The sequence below is a fragment of the Macaca thibetana genome, chromosome 2, assembly GCF_024542745.1.
Source record: "Macaca thibetana thibetana isolate TM-01 chromosome 2, ASM2454274v1, whole genome shotgun sequence".
NCBI lineage: Eukaryota > Metazoa > Chordata > Mammalia > Primates > Cercopithecidae > Macaca > Macaca thibetana.
In genome coordinates, this window is record NC_065579.1 from 137,346,932 (window position 1) to 137,361,183 (window position 14,252).

The 14,252-nt window shown below is 37.7% G+C and overlaps 1 protein-coding gene and 1 long non-coding RNA gene across 2 annotated transcripts in view; one reads left to right on the plus strand and one right to left on the minus strand.

Moving 5' to 3' along the window:
* GRM7 (glutamate metabotropic receptor 7) overlaps positions 1–8,472 on the plus strand; it is a 912,442-nt gene extending 903,970 nt beyond the window's left edge. Inside the window, exon 11 of the mRNA XM_050778591.1 lies at positions 7,300–8,472. The gene's annotated coding sequence lies outside the window, so the exon portion shown is untranslated. The remainder of the gene's footprint in view (positions 1–7,299) is intronic.
* LOC126947684 (uncharacterized) overlaps positions 1–14,252 on the minus strand; it is a 252,963-nt gene that overhangs the window by 28,161 nt on the left and 210,550 nt on the right. The window lies entirely within an intron of this gene.

The following is a 14,252-nucleotide window of genomic DNA, read 5'->3' on the forward strand; positions in this document are numbered from 1 at the left end:
GTCATCCTGTGACTTAGTGATGTAGGATTTTTGCTCCTTAGTTCAGCTAAGGTTCTTATCTCACAACCAGGAAGAATTAGGCACATGAACACACTGAAGGGTGAGAAGGGCAGAATTTATTAAGTGAAAGGAAAGCTCTCAAAAAAGAGAGGGGTCCTGCACGTGGGTTTCCACCTCACAAACTGAATACCAGGGTCACCACACAGGAGCCGAAAAGGCTAGGCTCTTCCCCTGAATAAGATATTTGTTTCTGGTGGCTCCACCCCATTCCCCCAGTGCACGTGGGTCTCCAGTCCACTGCCCCCTTGTCTGCACGAAACATCTGTTGTAAACACCTGTGGGGCGGGTCAGATTTTCCGGGAACCTTTCCCTATCTGCCTAGGCATTTCTCTGCCTCCTGCCTCTATCATTAGAGTAACTTAACCTCCTGGGAATGCAGCCCAGAAGGACTCGGCCTTATTTTACCCAGTCCCTATGCAAGGTGGAGTTGCTCTGGTTCAGATGCCTCTGACAGTACCCTGAATTTGTTATGACAATCTGCAGGTTTATTGAAGTTTTATATATTGAAGTAATTTATGTGGCCCTGTGTACCTTTCCAACCTTGACTTCCAGCACTCTCTGACCCTCCTCTCCATGTACCTTTGGAAACGAAGTGTACCTTTATATTGCCCTACCCTCTTCTTAAATTGTCTCACACTGCATGGTCCAAATCAATGCCCCTTCCACTGAAAAGCCTTCCTGGGCTTAGCACAGTATATCCTCTTCCAAGACAAAATTAGTCTTTGTAAAATATCTTTTAAGTACTCATCACAGATATGTAATAGTTTTTTGCATTATCATATAAGTTCTATAAATAGAACAATAAAGACTGTATCTGACTTATTTCTCTGTCCCTGGTACAAATGGGGCAAACACTTCACACATTTTCTCTAAGGTTATCTAGGCTGATGCTTCTCCATTCTTTTGAACTGGATCACTATTGTCTCCAAATATGGTAACAGATTTGCTGCCTCGCCATCCACTGACCTTATCTCCCTTATTCAGCATTAGGGAGGCGTGCCAATTTGCTTTGGGGGGGTTCCTCTCAGTGTGAGTTTAGTTTATAAATTCATGACTTATCTTTATCTCATTGAGTAGAAAAAAAAGGATATGCCAATCCCTTGCTGATGACACACAGCAGCTTCATATAAATATTTGTTAAATAATCTGAATATACGATGAATGAGAAGTGAGTAAATGTTAAACAGCTTGCAGATTCCCATGTCTGCTTTTAATGTTAGCATGTATTAAAGTTCCTGGTATTTAATATGTGTGAAATAATATTTTGTTAGATGAATGGCTGAGTAGATCAACAGAAATCCAAATTTGGGAGTTTTTGCCACTGGATTGGAAATTATGGTGATTTGAAATACTGAGTTATTTTTCTGACTGATCATGTTTTTATCCCTGACAAGTTTCTTGTGTCAACAAATCCAGGTACCAAACATATGAGCAATAGCCTCACCTTCTCTTGGGAGACGTAGAAAGTCTCCATTGTTTTATAGTTCAGAGTTGAACTGGTATAATTGGGAATGTCTCAATTTTTTGGTAGTCATGTTCTTCATTCTTGTGCAGCTTTGTATCTTCTCAAGTAGAGTAATGTGCTACACTGAGTAGTAAATTTAAAAAAGGATTTAAGGGAGATCATTATAAAATGAAATGCTTCTTTGTAAAATACAGGAAGTTTAGTAGCTTTTTTGAAATCTCAAATGAGAATTGAGATGTTGAAGATAACATCTACTCTTTTGCTATTAAGTGATGGGCTAAGGGCAATTTACTAATAAAATGAACAGGCAGGAAACAGGCCATTGACTACAGAAGTAATTACCAAAAAGTATTTCCTTTTTGTTTTAGAAACTGCAAACCATAATATAAAGAATCCCTCCCAGTTGAAATATTTATAAGAAAATAACAACTATGAATCCCGTTTGATAGGAAAGCGTTAGTTAGCAGAGTTGGTGAGGGAAGAGGCACAGACAGTGCTTTGAATGAGTTCATAGAAAAGTTAGTTTGAACAAAGTTCTATCAGGCAATAAACCAATATTCAGAAGTTGAGTGAGGTTTACAAATGACTGAAGTGATAGACAGGGTTAAGGTTTAAGAAGTATCCCCATGTATTTCCAAAAGTATGTTCTTATAGAATGCAAAATGATCCACTAAAAAGGCGAGCAGGAGAGGGTGCTTTATAATCAAGCACATTTGAGGAACTGAGTGCAGACAGGATCACAGAGTTGAAAACAAGCAGCCTAGCAATGTTGTCTAGCCTCTGGTCTCTATTTCTTTTTTGACTTGCTAAATGGTTTTAATATGATATTAAAACTTTTATTAAAAACTGAGGTATTTCTAATGCTTCGAATAGAGCCCAACACATAATACCTGCTCAATAAATATTTGTTGGATGGCTGAGTGAAAAATTGAACTTTTACATAAAATTATACAGTCAAGCTTTTCCTCAGAAAATGTACTATCTTCCTATTGTGGTAACATCCCACATAATTATGCCTTTTTGATGGGGCAGGTGATTTCTAGTTCACTATGGTCTGCATCTTTCCTGAATATCTTATACCTGGCCCACTTTGCTCCTTTATGTGCCTAGCTTCTATAAAAGAATTTTTTCTTGGAGAATCACAGAGAAAATTGTTATGTTAAAGGCTTTTGAAATCCTAAGCATGTGTATGTGTACATGTGAAAGTGTCTCAGGTCTAGATCTAGAAGTGAAATTGCTGACTCAGTGGCATGCATAGCTTTAGGTTTTCTAGATATTTCCATATGGCTCTCCCATATAAATTTACCAACTTATATTTATACCTGAGTGTTGTCTGAGAGTTCTCACTTTTTCACACCCACCAATGCTTGGTATTTCACTTTTTCTTTTGTAATGGTACAGGCATGAAATGCTATCTTATTAATGTTTTAATGTGCATTTCTCTAGTTGATGAGGTTGAACATTTTTGATTTATATTTCTTCATCTACAAATTGTCTATTTATCTTGAATCTATGTTTTTAAAAATTAGATTGTCTCTTATTTATTCCTTCACATAAGTTAAAAATTTTAGATATCAATCCTTTGTCAGTTAAATACATGACAAATATTTTATCTTGCCCCATAGCATTGTCATTCAACTCTGTTAAAAATATTGTTTTGCAGGTATCATCCACTCTAGCATTGCTTATTTCAAAAACATTACAAAGTAGAGTCTATCAATAGGAAAAGAGTTACAGAAAATCTGTTATGCTAACATTAATATATAGAAAGCTATATAGTTACTATGATTATTAAATCAATGTAAGTAAATCTTAAAAACACAATGTTATATGAAACCAGATTTCAAGTGGATATGCATGGAATAATTTGCACAACTTAAAACACAGAAATCAATACTATCTATAATTTATGGACAACTACTGTAGTAGCTATAGGACACATCCCAAGTTCAGTATAGTAGATACTATGGGGGACGGGGAGGAACGTGGAGTGTCAAGGGCTTTGATTGCATCGTATTTCCTATGAGCGGATGGAGGGGCACCTAAATCAAGATGTCAGTATGTTAATGTGTTATATTCAGGGCTTATATAATATTTTGTTATATTTTGTTTTTATCCTTTTTGGATGTTTAAATCACTTCATACATGTTCTTATTCACATACACATCTATGCACACATTCTTCAAAAAGAGCTGAGGAGAACACATAGTATATAGTTAATGAGCTACAATATTTCTTATTACTTAAAATATAAAAAAACTAAATATGGGGTGGAAACAGGAAAGAGTACTGTTTAATATCACTTATTCAGTGTTTCCCAACATAATATCTATGAGGCTTTCTTTTCTATTTTTTTCTTCACTTCCTTGAATCTGGGTTATGCATGTTCAATAGAATGCACTTCAAGGAATGAAATTTTTGTAAGACAAAAAAACTCAGAGGAAAGCAAAGAGAAAATAAGAAGTTCAATAAAGTTAATGTCATATTGAGTGTAGATTTTTGACAAGACATCAAGAATGAGTTGGAATGTCTCACCTTTCTTAAGTAGCAATGGTATATTAGTAATTCATTTCACAAACCAGTATTCTTAACACTACCTCACTGTAAATATTGGCTCTTCAAGATACCTTGTTTTGAGAACTACTTATGTAGATAAGCAGATATAACCAAAAGTTAATTAGGACAATGCCATATACTATAATTCTTCTTTAAAATCTGTAACTTTATAAGAGAAAAACATATTATTTTAAAATAAAAAGTATATTTCCTCAGCAAGTGCTTCATTGCACAACTATTTTGAGCTCAGTAATTTTCTTTCCTGACCATAAACTACATTGCTAGTCAAATAAATGGAATTACCAGACACCACAGGCACTTATTTTATTTACTCACAGGACTAGAATGGTTTAAAAATAAACATAATACACTGGACATTGCTGTGAAAAGTACACAAATTGCCCTTCTAGGACCTGCATAAACTTCATTATAATTTTGGGGCAATGTTCGTAGCAATTCTGCAAAGAAAGCATGTACTGAGGCTTATCATTTGCATAGAACTTTGTAATTTAAAAATACATTTATACATTATATTCCCAGATGAGAAACTGGGGTATTGTGTACATTGGTGATATCAACAGTACACCAGGTAACAATTATTCTCCCCAATTTTTTTTTTTTTTTTTTTTTTGAGACAAAGTTTCACTCTTGTTGTGCAGGCTGGAGCTCAATCTCAGCTCACTGCAACCTCTGCCTCATGGGTTCAAGTAATTCTCCTGCTTCAGCCTCCCGAGTAGCTGGGATTACAGGTGTCCACCACCACGCCTGGTTAATTTTATGTATATTTAGTAGAGACAAGGTTTCACCATGTTGACCAGGCTGGTCTTGAACTTCTGGCCTCAGGTGATCCACCCATCACGGCCTCCCCAAGTGCTGGGATTACAGGCGTGAGCCACCGCACCTGGCCTCTCCCAGTTTTACAAAGGCTACAAGGAGTTCATTATGAAGACACTGGGCAAGGTCACATTCAAGTAAGTGACACAGCCGAATCAGAACCCAGGTCAGGTGAGTCCAACTGCAGTACTGTCTTCCTACTATAGTATGAAGACAGAAATAAAGATTCAACCATCAGGCAGCCTAGTTTTGGAATGCTTGTTCCTCTGAGGCTCAGACCCTTCCTATGTAAAATGGCGATCATAACCAGTGCTCATCTCAAGGCTACACAGAACACAAGAAGATAATCCAAGCAAAGCATCAATGGAATGCCTTTATTTTTATATCCAATTTTTTTAAACATAACCTGATCATGATTTTAATTTAATCCTAGCTCAGCTTGATAGTTCTAACCTACTTATTCTTTTGGTAAAAACTCTTCCTGAGAAATTAGTGTTTTATAGTAACCAATGTAAGGAAATTCACTTTTGTTTTCACTAGAGTGTTATGCTACAGAAAACAGTCTTAATTATTCACACAATAAAGGTGGTCTCAGGTATTCAGATCAGCTTCTGGGTTTTCGGGGGTTTTTTTCCCCCTTCTTTTGTCCTGAGGATAATTAGTGGTTGGCATTTGACAAGGCATGCTGTGACTATTGCTTGCAACTGTCAGCTGAGGTCTTCTAGTTATGACACTGAAAATAAGATTCAGAGTCAAGAAACATCTTTTGAAAGTTTTCCTCCTTGTACCCAAACCAAGAATATTGTTGAAGACAACACTGGGATAATGGGAAACTTCTTGGAAGATCTGAGCATTATTGAGGCTATGTGTTCATCAAATGAGGACATATCATGACCCAATTCTCATCACCAGATTTTCCAGGAGGCCCTGGATTTCATAAAATTCTATTCTTATTTATCTTTTTGTATTTTAGTTAATAAATGCAATATGGTTTAATATAGAAATGAGTTTCAAATAAAAATGAGTCTTCAAGTCAAAGTTTGTCAGAGAGTCCCAATTTTTAATCCAGGAAAGAAGACCAGGCTTGTTGTATAGTGTACAGTATTCTGTGTAATATCTATAATCATGCAAGCACCTGTAACATACTACTTGTATTATTCAAAGTTTAAAGACAAACTCTCTCTTAGTATGTTAATATGACTTCTCTGTTCCTCCAAAATTGTATATGCATCCCTACTTAAGAGTTCTTAAAGAGCTCTTGACATTTCTGTCTTGAGTGAACACTTCTATTTAGAATTTAAAAACAGTAAGCAAAATAAGCCATCAGTAAATGCTACACAAAAGTTACTTTGTGCCCAACAGAAACTGATGCAAAACTACCAAGATTTAGTGAATACAGAACATATCACATCATTGCAACTGTATGACTTGGTATTGAGGACCAGAACCTAAAGCAAAGGCACACTCTGGGATCCTGGTGTCTTTATTTCCAGCATGAGGACATGAAATCTGCTGTGCTCATTGGCTGGTCATCAGTGCCTAGCCCTGTGGCTGCAATACGGTAGATACATATTTACTGCCTGAGTGAGTGAGTGAAGGTGAGTCCTGAAATTACCCTACCAAGTAGAAAAATAATTTCTACATTTAAGGAAAACAAATGTAGAGTGTGTATGTGTCAGACACCTGACAGGTTTAAGTGGGCTTTACATCTTAATGGAAATAGTTCTGCAAACGACCATTTACAACTTACTGTTAACACTCTATAAGTCAATCTGTAGTCATTTGATTGTGTGAATCAGCACTGAAGAAGACACTCTGACCTAATCTGCATTCAACCTCAATTAATTTCAGTGACCCAAGCAACTTGGCCTTTTCCAAGCAAAGGCCAGTTATTATTAAAAGGTCTGTGAGAAGAGCACACAAAGAAATATACCACAAAGTGAGTGAACCCTTTAAGGGTTGGTTGATTAGAAAGCATAACAACAAATAAACAAATAAATTTATTAATAAACATTTATTAAACATTTGTTTAAGCCACATATTGTTATTGTTTAATACATATTGTTTATTAATAAACATTTGTTTATTATTAAGCATTGCTAACACATTTATTTATTAACAAATAAATTTATTAATAGAGTATAAAGAGGGAAGCTGGAGACATATCAGAGAAGAGAACACAGATGATTTGAGAATCACTGGGAACCACAAATTTTGGTGGCCAAAGCCTCACAGTCAGAGGAATCCAAAGTTGCCTGTGTGTGTTCTTCAGAGCTGTATCACCCCACTTTGACTCTGTACCTCAAGTGAAAAGTTCTAATTCTATTTCTACCTTTGCAAACAGGGTTATTACTGCAACTCACATTTTCTAATTTTTCTTTCAGGCCCTGCTGCAAAAAAGAAGTATGTCAGTTATAATAACCTGGTTATCTAGCCTGTTCCATTCCATGGAACCATGGAGGAAGAAGACCCTCAGTTATTTTGTCACCCAACCTGGCACAGGACTCTTTGGTCCTACCCGCTTCCCATCACCGGAGGAGCTTCCCCGGCCGGGAGACCAATGTTAGAGGATCCAAGTGACCTAAACAGCTGCTTTATGAAATATCCTTACTTTATCTTGGCTTAATAAGTCACTGACATCAGCACTGCCAACTCGGCTGCAATGTTGGAACTTCCCTACCAAAGGGAGTGTTGAAACTCAAGTCCCGCCCCGGCTCTTTAGAATGGACCGTGAGAGCCACAGGACCGTTTTGGGGCTGACCTGTCTTATTACGTATGTACTTCTAGGTTGCAAGGTTTTGAAATTTTCTGTACAGTTTGTGAGGACTTTTGCACTTTGCCATCTGATGTCGTACCTTGGTTCACTGTTTGTTTTCGAATGCCTTGTTTTCATAGATAGAGCCCTATTCTCTCAGACGGTGGAATATTTGGAAAAATTTTAAAATGATTAAAATTTTAAAGCAATCTTGGCAGATTAAAAAAGTACATCTGTACATGACTGTATAATTATTATAGTACCACTGCACATCATGTTTTTTTTTTAAGACAAAAAAGATGTTTAAAGACCAAAAACTGTGCTGAGAAAGTATGCCCTACCTATCTTTGGTACATGATAGGTTACATAAAAGGAAGTTATTGGCTGAACTGAATAGAGGTCTTGATCTTTGGAATGCATGCCAGTAATGTATTTTACAGTACATGTTTATTATGTTCAATATTTGTATTTGTGTTCTCTTTTGTTATTTTAATTAGGGTATATGAATATTTTGCAATAATTTTAATAATTATTAAGCTGTTTGAAGGAAAGAATATGGATTTTTCATGTCTTGAGGTTTTGTTCATGCCCCCTTTGACTGATCAGTGTGATAAGGACTTTAGAAAAAAGCATGTATGTTTTTTACTGTTTGTAATAAGTACTTTCGTTAATCTTGCTGCTTATGTGCCAATTTAGTGGAAAAAAACAACCCTTGCTGAAAAATTCCCTCTTTCCATTCTCTTTCAATTCTGTGATATTGTCCAAGAATGTATCAATAAAATACTTTGGTTAACTTTTTTATTTTCTGCAATAAATATTTTCAGTTGTTTTTCCCCTTTTAGATACAGTGTATTTCATAAAGTCCTAAGTGAGAGGGCCATATGGACAGCCCAACTTTTTGAAGTAACATGCTTTAGCTCACAACTACAGCCATTTCTGAAAGGCATATTAAAAACCCAGAGATGCTATGTTGTCTCATAGAAAAAGTACTATCACAAAGTCCATGCAATTTTTTTTCTTCATAATTGAAGTTGAAACCTGATAACTCCAGGTGTTTCTCAGCAAGTTATCAAAAACATCAGAAGGGAAGAGGAAAATGAAGAGGAAATATTAGCTTAAGCAAATAATAGTGTGGGGGCAATTTAGTGAAGAGATCATTATTTCTGCAGAATTTATCCAAAGGACATAAGTAAATATAGCTATTATGGTGCCTTTGTATTTGCAAACAAATATGCTGACCATGTTGTCATTAGTGAGATTAAGACTTGAGATTCTCAAAACTCAACTGCAGGAAGTATCCTCAGTATGAATTCATCGCACCTTGGGTCATCAGGAACTCAGAAGATTCTCCATTTGCAGAGGCAAACATTGGTTCCTAATACTCAGGACTGGGCCCCAAACAGTAAAATGTATTTAAAGGTTCTATGGTGGATCTAACTTTGACTTATTTTCTGCTGTGACTAATAAAACTCATACCTGCATCTCATCTTTGGCATTGACCAAACTCTTCCCTACTGTCCCTTAGCTCCCACAGCTCAAGCAATGTGCTTAGAGACACTAGAAATTCTTTCTTTTCAACATCCTACTAAAGAAAATCCAATGTATTTCCCCATTTTCCCTACTCCTTAAATACCCTTCAACAAATAGACCATAGGAAAATAGAAATCAAAGCAGAAATGAGTTTTGGGTGATCCACATTTCCAAGTCATAGGCCAAACTGGTGTAAAACCTGGCTCCTTCTCCTGCTAACTCTCCTTGGAGAAGTGTTACATAAACATTCTGAATCCTCCATTTCCTCAGGCAGATGACAGGTTAATCATGCTACCTGTCTCATAGTATTATGAGGGCTAAGAGAAAATCCATTAATGGGACATAGCACCAGTGCCTGGCAAATGGTTAACTCTCCATACATGTTAGCTATTATGACCACCATAGCTATGATTGCCAGCATCAACATCATTATGGTTGCTATATTTTGTTTTAAAAATAAAATCAAGTGTGCTATGCTTTCCATTCCAGACATGGAAACAGAATCTAAAAGAGTACATGGGCAAGCCAGGCTATGTTGTGGCATGTGGTAGAAATCATTTCTTTCAAAAAGAAATTACGTTATTTCCCAAGTACTCAAATGTACAACTATGCATTCAGGCAGTAGCAAAAGCAATTCCATTTAGAATTGGAAAGTGTTACTTTCAAAGACCTTTGCTTTTCCTCTGGATTCCCGGGGCAAATTGAGATAATGATCTTGATAGCGACAATGATTAAAACTTCTGCAGCACTATTTATAAGGAATTGTTATTCATATATATATAATATACTTTACATACTTTATGCATACTACATATATTACAATGTATACCTTATATATCAATGTATTTTGTCCTCAAAATGCAGTTCTAATCATCTTCCACAACGCTAATCTCCAACCCAGTAGTTAAGGTGTGGCTGTAGCCGTAGAACAGATAGATTGGGTAACGTTATCAATACCAGGCAGCACAACAAATACCCACTTCCCTCAAGTACGCAGGTCTCCTTGCTCTACAACTATACCAGGTATACCCCACCTCAAAGTCTTGACATTTCATCATTCTCTTGCCTAACACACTCTCCCCCAAAATATCTGCATGATTCAATATCCTCATTTATTTCCAGTTTCTGCTTAAACATCATGTCTAAGGTCTTTCCTGACCATATCTAAAAGTACAGTCCTCCACCCAGGATCCCAGTGAATCCATTAACCTGCTTCATTTTTCTTTACAACACTTAACGATTATCTGACTTTTCAGATTTGCTTTCTTGTTTTCATCAGTCTCCTTCTGCAGTATTCACCAGGAGATCAGATATTCTGTTTTGCTCACCGTAATATCCAAGCACTTAAAACAATGCTTAACACGTGTTAGGGGTGGAAGGTATCTGAATTACCAGCAGCGAATTCATACATGTCGGCAGCAACTTCAGTTCTTTCCTCCTCAGAATAAAGAATTCCACTGGGGGGCATAAGGTAGAGAAAGAGACCGAAGCAAGTTTCAGAGCAGAAATGGACATTTAGTTTTAAAAGCTTTACAGCGGGAAAGAAAGGAAAGTACACTTGGAAAAAGGGACCATGAAGGTCAAGTGCTGCGTTTAACCTGGATCTTAAGACTTTACAGGATGATCTACTCCCAGTGTCTTGAGACCCTTTCCCGTAATACTTCCCTTAGGGTGGGCTCCCCGCATGCACAGTGCCCTCCTTGCCCCTGGGAAGTGAGCATGTGCACTAAGTTAGAAAGTTGTATGCATGCTCTTCTGAGGCTTGCTTCCCTTTTCTGGTGGAGTGCCCCCAGAAGGTTATACTCCAACATTTTGTCTTTTAATGTGCATACCGGGAAGTTGCCTCTCCCTGGTGTCTGCATTTAATTAACACTTTACTGTGACAGCTGTGGACCATCGGAGATAGTCTTTCACAGGTGCCAGCTACCAAATTATCATTTTTAGAGAGGCAATGGGATAACTGTTGAACCATAACCTGATAACTGCCTGACATTCCTGGTAGGTGGGGGGAAAGCCCTCTCCTGCCCCCTCTCCCCTGGCCCATGCCTGTCTAATTACCTGTAACACAAGTAGTCGGCACTCCATAAATATTTGCAAATAAATCTGTGCAAGCAAGAATGAACAGATGAAGTGAAAGAGCTCAAGAATATCGAGGGAGGGCTGAAGGAGCCTGTGCTGCCAAATAGTTGTAGCCAGCCCCACATCAGGAAGGACTACAGTTGGGACATTAAGGGCCAAAAAGACTCAGGTAACCAAGAGGAAAGAAAAGGTATGCACATTTTACACTCAGCCTCAGTAGTAAGGGAGAAGCTACTGCTGTTGGATGGGATTTCTTTTAATTGGAAAATGAATAAGTCTTCTTGAGAAGTGAAGTGGGAACTTGATAGATATTCTGAATCACAAACACTTTCATCTGAAGGAAGAAGGGAGAGGACAGGGAGGTGTTACAGTAGTAAGGCACATGGATTCAGGATCAGAATGCCTGCATTAGAGCACTAAGCTCCACTACTTACCAGCTCTGCAGTATTGGGTAATCCATGCACCCTTGGGATTCTCTGTATATTCACCTCTACAGTGGCAGTAGGAAATGAATTCAAGTACTTTCATTAACCAACTGACTCTATGGACTTGTTCCAGAATGCTAGCTTTGCTTTCAATGTGTGCTAATCAAGACTAAACATAATAATGTAAAGCATGTTGGAGGTAGGAACTGAAGCTCCACGTAGAGGGAAGAATCACTCTATTGCTGTGAACACAGTTAAGGCAGCCTAAGGTATCCATCAGTGCATTTGGGAGCTGCACAAATGAACTAACCAGGCTCCAGTGGACTAAAATCCCATAATCCCTCTGCCAATTGTTACTGCCATATCATTCCCCATTTGACATTTTTCCTCTATAATTTATCCTTTCATGAAATTTGCTTTATCATGTCCTGTCTTCAGTGTCTGTTTAGATCCTAATATGCATATACGTTTTCCACTCTTCCAACTTCTGTTCCAGTGATAATCCCACCTTGCCAATCATCAGCTAAGGTACTGATAACATTCTGGAAGATGATGGTGCCTAGAATAGGACTCTGGAAATTTCTATCAGAGACCAGTGACTTTGGTGTATTCATCATCATTAGATAGGTATAGGTTTAGTTATTTTGCCATTTACAATACCCAAAATACTACAGGAACAACCAGTCTATTATTTTCTTTTGTACATAGTAATAGTAAAATATGCCAAGACAAGGGGCATCTATCATGTGTTGTGAAACTGAAGACACCTGTATATACAACATTTCTCTGACTTTCCATCACAAAAGGAAAGAAATCAGGCCAATAATATTATCAATTAACCTTGAAATGCTCAGGGTTCCCTTTTATTCTCTCCAAGTGTTGACAGGATAATCTGCCTGATACTCTTCACTGGAATCCTGCCAGAGAATCAAATCAAGTTCATACATTATTCCCAAGGCTTTTCCCCCTTTGAAGTCTTGTACCCACCTCCAGACTGAGCAAAGTTCCCATTCTACAAGACTTCTCAAGGGGAGAGGACAGGGTATATCTCACAGCATACATGGCAAACTTATCTTCATACTTACAAACTTACCAATGCCTGAAATCACAAATTGGTTGCTGGCTCTGAATTTTACCTGGTGCATTTATTTTGTTTGCATATTGCTTAGCTATCTGATAACGTGAGTAATGGCCAAAGACCTGTAGGCAACTCCACTAACTAAGTCAGTTGTACAGAGCACCCAGTTCTCTCATTCATGCACTCTACCTGGTACTTGCCTTTCTTTGACCTGGAACCTTCACTCCTTTGTGACTTATACACCACTGAGTTTGTCTTTCCTTTTCCTGTCTAGTACCTTTCCTCTTTAAAAGAAGTCAGTAAATCCACCAATAGAGAGAAGGTGGAGGGAAAATTCTAATTTCTTCCCTATAACTTTTATCATATACAAATGCTTTTGAAATTTTAATGTGTCTGTGAATCACCTGGAGATCTTGGTAAAAATGTAGATTCTGATGCAGCAAGAAGGGCCCAGGATTTTGCATTTTTAATCAACTCTCTGGGATGATCACACTGCTTCTCCCTGAACTAGAGTTTGACTTTCGACCTGGATTGTACATTAGATTCACCTTGAAGTTTTAAAATATGCCTGTGGCTAGACCCTACTCCAAAGAATCAATTTAATTGGTCTGGGATAAGGCCTGGACATTTTTTTCTCTGCAAGCTTCCCAGGTGATTTTAATGTGTAGAGGGATGAGGATTAATATTCCACACTAGTGGGTCTCAAACTTCAATGAGCATTAAGATTTCCTAGGGGGGTTATAATAACAGTGTTGGTCCCATTCCCAGAGTTTGACTCAATTTCTCTAGGATGGGGCTGATAATTTGCATTCCTAACAATCTCCCAGATGATGGCGATGCTGCTTGTGGTCCAGAGATCATACTTTGGAAAAATCCAAGCAACCAAACTGCTCTTCCAACATGTACCTTGCACACAAGGTTAAAAAAAAAAATCAAGAAAAAGAAAACCAAAACCCAAACCTAATATTATCATTGACTCAAATATCTTGCAAACCTCCACTCCTGGACTTTAGGCTTCCTGACACTACCCCTGTAGTCTCTTGTCACTGTTTTACAGGAATCTGCATTTACTCCTGCCCCCTCTCCACCAGCTTTTGTAGGATGTGGTTCAAACCTGGCTCCATGGAAAGTTTGCTATGTATTTACATTTATCTCTTTAAATCATTTCTCTGTTCTTCATCCCTGGGGTCACGACCAGAGATTGAGAATTCTACTCCTAAGTGCCTTCTTTTTCCCTTGGATCTGCTGTCTTCCTGTTTCTGCTCTCAAGTTCATTACCACAGTTACTTTTGCCTTTTTAAAATCTGTCTCTCCAAAGCATCACCTGCCCATTTGGCTACATCCAGGCCACTATCCCGTGGCTAAGGAGCGCTGATAACATTGGTCTTTTCTTCCAAGATTCCTCCTCTCTAGGTCCTCCTTGCTGGTTCAAATAAGATTCAGAAAAGCAATTATTTTCTCTTAACTGGC